The sequence below is a fragment of the Pelmatolapia mariae genome, linkage group LG12, assembly GCF_036321145.2.
Source record: "Pelmatolapia mariae isolate MD_Pm_ZW linkage group LG12, Pm_UMD_F_2, whole genome shotgun sequence".
In the NCBI taxonomy this organism is placed as follows: Eukaryota; Metazoa; Chordata; class Actinopteri; order Cichliformes; family Cichlidae; genus Pelmatolapia; species Pelmatolapia mariae.
In genome coordinates this window covers 30,433,594-30,445,343 of record NC_086237.1, presented here as the reverse complement: position 1 = coordinate 30,445,343, position 11,750 = coordinate 30,433,594, and the positions used below count along the sequence as shown (strand labels likewise).

The window sequence follows — 11,750 nt, the reverse complement described above, 5'->3', positions numbered from 1 at the left end:
CCCCCAGCATGCCACAGCATAGAGGATCGCACTGGCCACAACAGACTCATACAACAACTCATACTCACTCAACAACAGTTAGTGTTTGAAGAGATTTTACAAAAGAGTATGGGTGAGATAATGATGTTCAGATTTTTAAATGTCACTGGGATTTTCTTAAGAAAATATCCAGGCCTTAAAACCGTCATGGTCCACACTCCAGCCCAGCAGGTGGCGGTAAAGCGCCTTTAAATTAGCGGCAGCAGAAGCAGCAGCAGCTAAACGCAGGCTGTATCCCAATTCAGGGTCTGCAACCTTAAAGTACGCAGCCTTAACGGTCCACAAGGGCCGCGTACTCAAAGACCGCTAAGGCCGGAAGTGCAAGGCCTGTGAAATGAACAACATTAGGTAATTGTTATTAACTAGCTAATCTTAAAATGACTGTTCAGTACAGAAATGAAGCCCAATAATCATGATTTCACAGTCCCATGGTCTCAGCCTCAGATACTTATCAAATCAAAGCTCATGTAGAAACAAACAAACAAATAAACAAAAGATTTTCTCCTTCATTTCTGTCAAACAAAGCTGTATGAAATGTTTCCAGCTGTTAGTATCATGGTTGTTAGGCAACCTGGGCAGCGTGACGGAGGCTAGACCGTCCCATTTCACAAGCCTCGCGGTTCAATAGTTGACCTTAATCTTACAGAGAACGTGATGATTGTATGGATAATTAAAGTCAGTAATATATCCACAAACACAACAAGCTGAAAGTCAGTGAATGCTGCTCGGTTTGCAGTCCTATACTATAAAGACACATCTCCTGGATGCACTGGTACGCATCTTCAGTGATGTATCCTGAGGTCATCAGGTGTTTCGGGTCTCTCAACATCATACACCCTCGCCCAGGCGACCCAGCCGGGGGTGATCAGGCCCCGACTTGCGTACCAGTAGCTACCCACGGATCAGCCCTCTTGATCCACAGCCACCTTGTGGCTTTCTCTGCCGCTTCACTCACAGCCTGGATGGCCCTCTTCTTGGCTGCCCCAGCCACGCACTGCCGGCCTAGGACTTTGCAGAGTGATCGTCCTGCAAAGCCCGTGCAACCCACTTCTATGGGCTCATAGAAAGTCTTCCAGCCCCTTCCCCTGCATTCCTGCACTAGATCCTGGTACTTTCCTCGTTTCCTTTCATTGGCCTCCTCGATCCGCTCTTCCCTGGGCACTGTGAGTTCTAGCATGATCAGCTGTTTTGAGGCCTCAGAAATAATTATCATGTCTGGCCGGAGGGATGTTTTTGCAATGTTCTGAGCGAACTTTAGCTCCTTGCCCAGGTCAGCCTGTAGTTGCCAATCAGAGGCTGTGTTGAGGAGATCGGTTGTTAAATGTGGGCGCACCTGGGGTTTCTCTCCAGCCTTAATGAAAGAGATTGTCTTCCTCGGAGCATGATGATGCTTGCTGGTGCTGATTGCTGAGGCAATCTTTTCAGCAACTGCATTGAGCACCTGGTCGTGCCGCCAATGATACCGACCATCGGCCAGGGCCCTTGGGCAGCTGCTAAGGAGGTGTTTTAGGGTCCCTCTTCCAGAGCACAGGGGACAGACAGGTGTCTCGCTCTTCCCCCACAGATGGAGGTTTGCTGGGCTTGGCAGAGTGTCGTATGCACTAGGAATCGGATCCGGTGGAAGTCTGCCTGCATAATGTTTGCCCAGGTGACCTTGCGCTGCAAGGTGCTCTCCCACCTTGTCCATGCTCCCTGCCGCTTAAGGCCTACAGCTCTACCTACTCGCTCCTCCTCCACACCTGCTTGGACCTCTTCCTGGAGTAGTTGGTGTCTCTCCTTTCCCTGTGCCCTGCTGACCTGGGCCTTTGGGAAGTACCCCAAGCCTGCTCCCGCTGTTGCTAAGACCCCCACCAGTGTTTTCTGCCTTAGGCGTGACTCTGCCACCTCAACTGCCTTCTCAGCCTTCCACTTTCTTCCTGTCCTTACCTCAATACCTGCTGATGCCACCTTACAGTCTTTAGAATCTCTGTACTGTAGGGCTTCTTGTGTGCGAGCCACCTTGAACTCTTCTGTGAGACCACTGAAGGGTAACTGCAAGCTGTTGCTTGCCCCCCATACAAGGCAGCGCTGGTGAGACTGCGGGGAAGTCCCAGCCACTTACGAAGAAAGCCACTGATCTTCCTTTCAAGGGATTCCACGGTAGTAATTGGAACTGTATAGACAAGCAAGGGCCACAGGATTCGGGGCAGGATGGAATGCTGGTAGATCCAGGCTTTAAATCTTCCAGGCAGGCCGGACATATCCACCTTAATGAGCCAAGCTCCCAGCTCCTCATTTGCCTTTTGAATGGCAGTAGAGTCTTTCAGGCTGGAGTCAAAGAGTTTCCCCAAGCTCTTGACTGGTTGTTCCGTTATGGATGGAATAATGGTTCCTGAGATTGAGAACCGGAACTTGTCTGTCACCTTGCCCGTCTTCAGTACCATCGATCTTGACTTGGAAGGTTTAAAACTCATCCTTGCCCATGAGATGAGTCTCTCAAGTCCTTGCAAGATCCACCTACACCCTGGGACTGATGATGTTGTAATGGTGAGGTCATCCATATAGGCTCTGATGGGGGGCTGACGAACACCTGACCTTGTTAGCGGCCCTCTGCACTCCACCTCTGCAGCCTTTACCACCATATTCACTGCAAGGGCAAAGAGCGTAACTGAGATGGTACAGCCTGTTATTATACCTTTCCCAAGGCAGTGCCAGCCTGAAGTGAGTGCGCCAGAGGTGACCCTAAGCCTGAAATTGGCGTAATAGTCCAGGATCAGGTCCTTGATCTTACTGGGGACATGGTGGAGGTGTAAAGCATGCTCAACCAGTTTGTGTGGGATCGACCCATATGCATTAGTCAGGTCCAGCCACAATACAGCTAGGGCGCCTCTGTTCTCATGGGCTTCTCTTATGAGAAGTGTAACTACGCCAGTGTGCTCTAGGCAACCAGGAACTCCTGGGATCCCCCCCTTCTGAACTGATGGATCGATGTAATTGTTTCTAAGGAGAAACTTGGTCAATCTCCGAGAGACAACGCTAAAAAACACCTTCCCCTCCACGCTCAATAACGAGATGCTCTGAAACTGGTTTATGTTTCTCGAGACCTCCTCTTTGGGAATCCAAACTCCCTCTGCGCACCTCCACTGATCAGCAACTCTCCCTCTCCGCCATATCACCTTTAAGGTCTTCCACAGGTGGCGAAGCAGCTCTGGGCAGCGCTTATAAACAAGGTAGGGTACGCCACTGGGACCTGGGGAGGATGCTGAGCGGGCTGCCTTGATGACCTCACACACCTCCTTCAAACTTGGCTCTGTCAATTTGAACTCTACTGATGGTGGGGCAGGGTTGATGAGAGCTTCGTTCGGTCCCAAGTCTTGTTCCCTCAGTGGGTCACTCATGGTCTCATGAAGGAAGTTATTCACCTCCTCTGCTGAGCACTCCAACTGGCTGCTTCGCTTTACCCCAAGCAATTGTTTGGAAAAGCGAAAGGGATCAGCAATAAAAGCTGCACATTTCCTGGCTAAAAGGAATATCACGGCACAAGCAGAATTCACTGCACTGGTAATGTTAGCTATGTTATATTGCTGCCTCTGTTCGGTGGTGTCGAGCCAAACGGACTTTAACGTGTGTTTGAACGAGCTGACGGTTCACTCGTTAAGCTGAAAGAAAGATGCTTTAATCACAGGAGTCACATGTTGGTCCACTGTACCATCTGGGAACTCTTCTTGTTTAGCACTCGTAATAACACAAACACTAAATCCTCCTTCTCTTGTGCTGTTTTGTAGCAGTGTATACACCTGAGACTGTCACCTGTCTGTCTGTCCTGCACTCTCTCTCTTTTTCTTTCTCTCTGATTGTGTAATAAAAGTATGAACATGTATTTATAAGTTACATTTGTGTTTGAATCCTGCAGCTTATCACACATTTGATTTCCATGTGTGATGACTGCAAGTGTCCAGAGTGAGGACAGACTGAGGGACCCACTGCTACACATCAACTGTGAGGCTTTGCACCCCTGATGATCCACCAGGACAAACTCAGCAGTGTGTGAGAAAGAGGAGGAGGAAGAGCCAGCACCAGCTGACAGATGGAGAGAATAGACAGACAGTTCCCTGTTTGTGAAGGACTGCTAGGAAAGTTTAAAATAACTAATTGTCTTTCCTGAATCAGTCTTATTAGGTAATGTTCAAATAATTTTATCAGTGTTTTCAGTGTGGGAGAAAGTACTCAGGGCCTTCAAGTCACACACTATGAAAGGCAGAAACAAGTTTAATATTCAGAAACCTAAAGTATGTATCAGCAGCAGAATGGAGCTAAAAATAAATGTTTGTTTCAGTTCTATGAAGCTTTGAGTATTTTGGATTAGTAGTACTGCTGTGTTTGTTGCATCATATTGCTGTAATTGTTTATATGCTTTATATATTCTGAGGTAAGTTGATCTATAGTGTTACATCATATTCTATAAGGATGTTATGTGTTTGTATACTTTCTGCCCAGTTTGACCCATTTAGCAGAAGTCAGTCTGTTTAAGGCTCTGATATCTATTCTGTATGACTTAAAGCAGTTATGACATGGTGTGATTTTCTCACCCAATAAAGGAATATTTAATATATCAGTCTACTCTTCATTTTATCAGAAACTGTTATCACAGCTCGTACATTTTCCTTTTACACATATATGTAAGCATTCAACCAAATGTAATAATGCCAACAAATTAAACGAACAATATTTGTCTCTTATATATAATACATCTATATATACACTGTCAAAGATACTTGTCTTTGAGTGAAGATTTAAGGTGATAGAGTTCAAGCTCACTGCTGTAATATGTCATAATAATCTGACAATAAATATAATTATTAAATATATTAATAAATATAATTATTATTATTAAAATATAATTGGCCACATTATATTTACATTGCCAACGTGAGATGACTTTAGTCTCATGAACAACATTAGCTAATTGTTATTTACTAACTTTTTTATTGCTATTATTGTATTACATTGTTGCTTTTTAAATGCCATTTTTATATTGTTAAGCACTTTGTGCAGCATCGGCTGTTTGAAATGTGCTATATAAATAAATTTGACCTTGACCTTGACTAACTAATCTTGAAATGACTGTTCAGTACAGAAATGAAGCCCAACAATCATGTTTTACAGTCCCGTGGTCTCAGCCTCAGATACTCAACTAATCAAAGTGTTGTCATAAAAAATGAACGAACAAAAAAACATTTTTTCTCCTTCATTTCTGTCAAACAATGCTGTATGAAACGTTTCTCGCGGTTAGTGTCATGGTTGCTAGGCAACCTGAGCAGCACGACGAAGGCTAGACCGTCCCATTCCACAAACCTCTCACTTCCGCACTTCTCGTACTTCCTAGTACGCGCCGTACCTAGTACGCGAACTGCGCGTACTCCGAAGCGTGCGGTCGCTGGATTGGGACACAGCCAGTGACTGACAGTGTTGTCACTTTAGGGGGCGTGGTTATAGATCACTTGGTAGGAGGCTCTTTGAAGAAATCCAAAAGCTCAGGTTCCGAAAGCAAACAAGAAAGCTGAGCTGAGAAAGAAAAGATTAGCAGCAGCTTTTTCCTCTCACGAGACTGATCAGCAATTTGAGTTCATGATGCAGCTTTATGGAGCTCTGATCCTGTGTGTGACTCTGTCTGCAGGTAAGAAAACATGTATTGATGTTTAAAGGTAAAAAGTTATAGAAATTGTTTAACAGTTCAAAATTGAGTTATATAACCAGCTGGTGAGGAAACTGAAATGAAGACTTTATATATTTTTTGTTTAAAAATTGAAATTTAAGGTAAAAAAACAACAACAACTGTTTGTGGTTTTAAAGATATGTAGAATACAGCAGATTTTAAAGGAGTCATTTCCTGGTTAATATTGGGGCATAGAAAACAGGCTTAAAAATACAAACATATTTACTTATTTTGTGGTCAGTAGAGGAATATTTTCCAGACTGAGAAGACTTCTTAAGACTTCACTTCTTATATAATAATGAACGTATACTTTATTGATCCCCGTGGGGAAATTACTTGTTTTTTTCTCTGCATTTGACCCATTCACTCAGTGAATGTATTGAATGCATTGTTTTCCTAAAGCAAATAAAAACACAGAAAATATATTTGCATATTTTGAATAGTCTTTTTGGTATATATTACCCAATTTCTGGCAACTCTCTCAAAGGGCATAAAAAACTCTCAATAATTTCTAATGTGTGTGAAACTGTGTTCTTTTTATTTCTATAGCATGTGGATTAAGATGTTACACATGCTTAGCTGCCGATCCTAAATCCTGCACAGACACCAAAGCTTGTGCTTTCGGCTTCGACCGTTGTTACTCTCTCAGAGTAGATGGTGAGTTGTTATCACATATCTGAAGCTCTTTCTAAAAGTAAACACAAATGCTGAATGTCTGCTGGCTCTTGGTCATATCGTATTTTGTAAAATTTCTGTCTGAGAATTTTCCCCTCATGTCTTACAGCTCTTAATGCAGTTACAAAGGGCTGTCAAACCAGGGCATTATGTGTTGGGCCTATATCTTGCTGTGAAGGGGACCTGTGTAACAGCACTATTCCAACTGGTCCCAGTGCCATCCTGCTGCTGGTATCTTCAGCCATCCTCGCATTTCTTTTCTGAGGCTGTGGAATGATGTTGTTTCCCTGCTGCACTGTTTTCTGATTTTATTTTGTATCAGTAAGGAAGAATTAAACAACTTTGAAGTGCCTAAAATGAAATAAAACTGTCATTACTATTTTCAATTGTCATTTAGTGAAGTTCAGGGTTTGACCTATTAAAATACTGTATTGAATGCATTGTTTTCCTAAAGCAAATAAAAATACAGAAAATATATTTGCATATTTTGAATAGTCTTTTTGGTTATTTAATTTTACTAGTTTGCTCTGTAATGTAACCATCTGTTTTTTTGTTTGTTTTAAAAACTTTAAGTTTACAGAGTACTTTTACAAATTTACAGAGTACTTCTTTTTATATTTTAAGAGGAATTTGATGCAAGGAAGTCATCACTTCCTAAACACCGAAGGTTCAGATTTTTTGCTGTATTTATGTTATCTCAGTTCAAACTTTCAAATAGCACACCTTAAGTAGATCTGTTATAAGTTGACTATTCTTGGTTTCCTTGTTTACAATTTTATTTTCAATAATTTGAAACTTATAAGCTGAATAATTACTCTATTTGACAATTACAACTTGCCATTTAATTCTTCTGATTTTAGGGTGTAATCAGACAGTCAGTGTCTCATTCCAGCTCTCTTTTTATTTTGTTTTTTATTATAAAACTCATTGTGGCAGCCAGGGGTATACAAAAGTGCCCCCCTTAGACTGATTTTTAGCCCCCTCCCATTTTTCCCCACTGAGCTATCTCCCCTGTCTCTAGTTAGCTAACATAAACTACTGTAAGTCTATCAGCAGGAACCAACACAAAGGCATAGTTCCCTTACATAAGTTAATGAGTTAATGAGACTCAGATCAGAACCTTCACATTCAAATCAAAGTAGTTTTCTTTTTTGTATATTGGGAATTATACTGATATAAAAAAAATATTTACAAAAAATACAATGAAAATTATGTTTTTATTGTGAAAATAATTTTATGTTATAAAATAACATAAATGCTGAATGTCTGCTGGCTCTTGGTCACATCATGTTTTGTGAAGTTTTCTGAGCATTTTCTCCTCATGTTTTACACATTTTAATGTAGTTTCACTGCCAAACCAGTGCATTATGTGTTTGACCTATGTCTTGCTGTGAAGGGGACCTGTGTAACAGCGCTATTCCAACTGCTCCCAGTGCCATCCTGCTGCTGATAGCTTCACCAATCCTCAAATTTATTTTCTGAGGCTGTGGAATGATGTTGTTTCCCTGCTGCACTTAAATTCTATTTTGTATCAGTAGGGAAGAAATGAACAACTTTGAAGTGCTTGATATAAAATAAAACTGTCACTGATATTTTCATCTGTCATTCAGGGATGTTCAGGGTTTGACCTATCCAAATACTGTATTGCGTGAATGCTGTGTTTTCCTAAAGCAAATAAAAATGCAAATGATATTTGCATATGTTGAATACTTGGGAATATGCCAGAGTCTTTTGGTTTATTTAATTTTACTACAGCTAATGAGGGCTCAGAGCACAGGTAGGCTGCTGTGTGATGTATTTGTTTTTAACCAAAATAAAAGGGAACAAACTAAAGGTCACTTCAAAGACAAGTACTTCTTTGTATACTTCAGCAGGAACTCAACATTAGGGAAATCGCATCATAAATATGTCCTAAATCCAAGAGTCAGATAACAGTTTTTAGTTAGCTGTGCTATCTGTAAGATCAGATCAGAACAGCACACTGGTGGTTATCACTGTTTTGCCTCACAGCAAGGAAGTCCTGAGTTTGACTCCACAATTTGGCCAGGGCTTTGGGTTTGGAGTTTGCATGTTGGACATCCCTGTCTCTGGCCTAACAAAGGCTGGGATAGGCTTACAGGAAAGGAAATGCTGTTCCTCTTTCTTACATTATAATAAAACTGTGTAGTCTACACAATAGTTTTAGGGTGATGGGCTGTATTGGAGAGACACTTTGGAGATTTTAAGGGATTCAGTGCTCTTTGGATTATTTGGGTCCTTCCTGATTTCTTTTTCTTGTTTTTCTTTTTTTTTTGTACCTTTTCAAACTTTAATGTTTCAGATCATCAAATAATTTTAGAAAATCTTGAAATTTTGTAAAATTTTAGGGAAAAGAGAAATTTAGGAAATGGGAATTTAGGAATCCTTGCAGATTATCAGGTTTGGGTGTGTCTATAGTGAAACTGAACTTATCTTTCAAAAAAATCTGGTTAATCACTATCAATTTATTATTTAACAAGGGGGAAATTACTTTTTCACATAAGGCCAGGTAAGTTTGGATAACTGCATTAAAAACCGTATTTTGTATTTATTGATGTTATCTTTTTCTAATATTAAACGTCTTTGTATTTTTTTTTAAGGTTTGAAACACGTAAGAGTGATGCATTCAACACCAAAATAAAAATAATAGTAAGGCAGGAAATACTTGTTCACAGCACTGTATGCTTCATCCAGGAAATTAGTGGACTGAAGTAACCTGGGTAGAAATGCAGCACACCTGAACAGGTTGAGCTCAGACTGGCTGACTGTCATTTAGCTGGTGTCTTCAGCCCTTGACTGTAACGTTGTCTGTGACGTGGCCTATGCAACCATGAGTAGCAACATCCATTTACAGTATTGGTAATGTCATGTGTACCCATCAGGGGAAGCAGTGTAGAGCCCATTAATTTAAAGCTTTGCTAACTTTTTACTTATACTAAGGCTGCAAAAATTTATTAAGTAGATCAGGTAACTTGATGATATATATATTTTTTGCTGCAGTTCTTCTGTAGCGCTCTGTTATCACCACATAAACACGACATTTGCCACTAAAAATAGACCTGTGTAGGAACTTATCTAGGAGCATGCGTGAATAAAAATTATGGCAGCGTTAAGCTCAGGCAGGCCCCAATTTTTAAACAAAATGACTGATGACAGTAGCATTGAAGATGATGCTGTCATTCTTATGATGTATTAGAGTAATGGTTCTAGTGTTATTATTAGTATGTCTTAGTTAGGTTTTGTTTAGTTCAAATTTCATCAATGCTCCCTTGTTTATGTGTCATCTTCTGTTTCCTGTGTAAATCTCTTGTCCTCTATGTATGATATTTAGTTATGTCTGTGCCTCATTCCCCTCATCTATTCCCATGTTCCTCTCCTTGTGTATCATTCAGCCTCCCCTGTCTGTTATGTGTTTCACGTCTGCGATTTCTATGTCATATTGTGAAGCTCGTGCTTTCAAGCTAGTTTTGTCACATTCTTTGTCTCATTATGTTTCCTGTTTTATTTTGACAGTCTTGGGTTTCCATGTTCAGTGTGTTTAGTTTTGCTTCCCCTGTGGCGTCATGTTCATTCGTGTCAGCTGTGTTCCCCGTGTGTTTCCACTTCCCTTGTTACCCTTGTGTGTATTTAAGTCCACTGTCTTCCTTTGCTCAGTGTTTGGTTGTCTGTTGTCTTTTGAGCCATGTCTCTATGTTTTAGGTGTGTATTCGTCAGCACCAAGTTTCACATCTAGGGTTTTTCATGTTTATTTTTAGCTTTCATTTGCCGGTTCAGTTCGACTTGTGCATTGCTTTGTATTTCTCCATCAGCCATAATAAACATCTCGCTTTCAGTTAATATTAAGTTTGTTTCCATGCTTTGTTTTATCTGCATTTGGGTCCTCTATTCTCTACTCCACACAGTCTCCATCCGCTGACTGTGACAAGCATGATAGGATACTGATTTGCTTGCTTTTCTTTACTGTGGCCACCACATCCTCTAAAGCTGACACAAATTCACTCATTCTCTAGCACACTTGAATACACAGACTCACACATGCACAAAAACACATACACATGAACACCGTGCAGAGATGTTTGAAGGGGCAGGAGCTCAAAGTTAAAAAGGGGCACATAGAACCAGGGCGAATAACAACCAGCCACATTCATCAAGAATCTAACATGGAATTGCATCATACTATATCAATGTCATCATAATACTCCTGTATGCTACAGACCACAGTGTAGGCTGTACACCAGGGGTGCCCAATCCCAGTCCTCGAGAGCTACTGTCCTGCAGCTTTTAGATGCATCCCTACTCCAACACAGCTGAATCAAATGGTTTGATTGCCTCTTCAGCATGCCATCAAGTTTGGCAAATGCCTGATAACAAGCCATTCATTTGATTCAGGTGTGTCGGAACAAGGATCCATCTAAAAGCTGCAGGACGGTAGCTCTCGAGGACTGGGATTGGGCACCCCTGCTGTACACCATACTTGCTGGTTTTTGTTGCATCAGTCTGCGTTTCCCATTTAATTTGTGTGTTTCCCCTACAGCTCCACACCGCCCAGCTGGCAAAAAATGCGTGTGCTCTTTGCAACCTCATTCCCAGCTCGTAACCAGCACACTCTGCTGTCAAGGGCAAGCATTGGCTAATGGTCATAATGTGACTGATACAAGGCAGATCCTTTTATTTAGCATAAATGTGATTAATAGCTAAACATTAATGCTGAGGGGCACAAAATAAAATAAATAAAATATTGCCTCAAGAAAAGGGCACTTGGGGCCTCCAAGAGGAAGGGTGCAGGTGCTCAATGATAAGATGTGATTTTGGCCCATTCTTCCATACAGGTAAATTTAAAATCCCAAAGGGTCTGGGAGTGGCAGTTCAAAGTAACTGCATCTGTACACAGCAGATGATACTAAATCGTGTACAGACATGCTGCGCTGCCATCTTCAAATCTTGTTTCTCATAGTTATGTCAAACTTGTGACAAATTCCAAACATAGAAGATAATTTTGCATGCCCAGACATGATTTGTACAGTTGGTTTTGAGCATTTTCACCTCACCCCTTCATGGTTATAATGTGGTTAAAAAAAGGTGGAAACTACATGTGAAAAACCCTTTGGTTTAATATTAAAATATAGAGTCAACAAGTCTGCCATCTTTTTTTAAGTTGTTGCTGAATTGTATATTGATAAAAGTCTAAGAGTACTTTGAGTTCAAGCTAGATCATGTGATGGTAATGCAATCTTTAATCCAGAAATTAAAACCCTTATACATGTCGGCCATAATACTTACAATAGATAGCTGCTGAATGGTTGCTGAAGCTTCTAGTTTTTCC

At 41.1% G+C, this 11,750-nt stretch overlaps 1 pseudogene; it reads right to left on the bottom strand.

Annotated features, from left to right (window-relative positions):
* Positions 1-867: 867 nt before the first annotated feature.
* Positions 868-10,430, bottom strand: LOC134638308 (uncharacterized; annotated as a pseudogene).
* Positions 10,431-11,750: the final 1,320 nt, after the last annotated feature.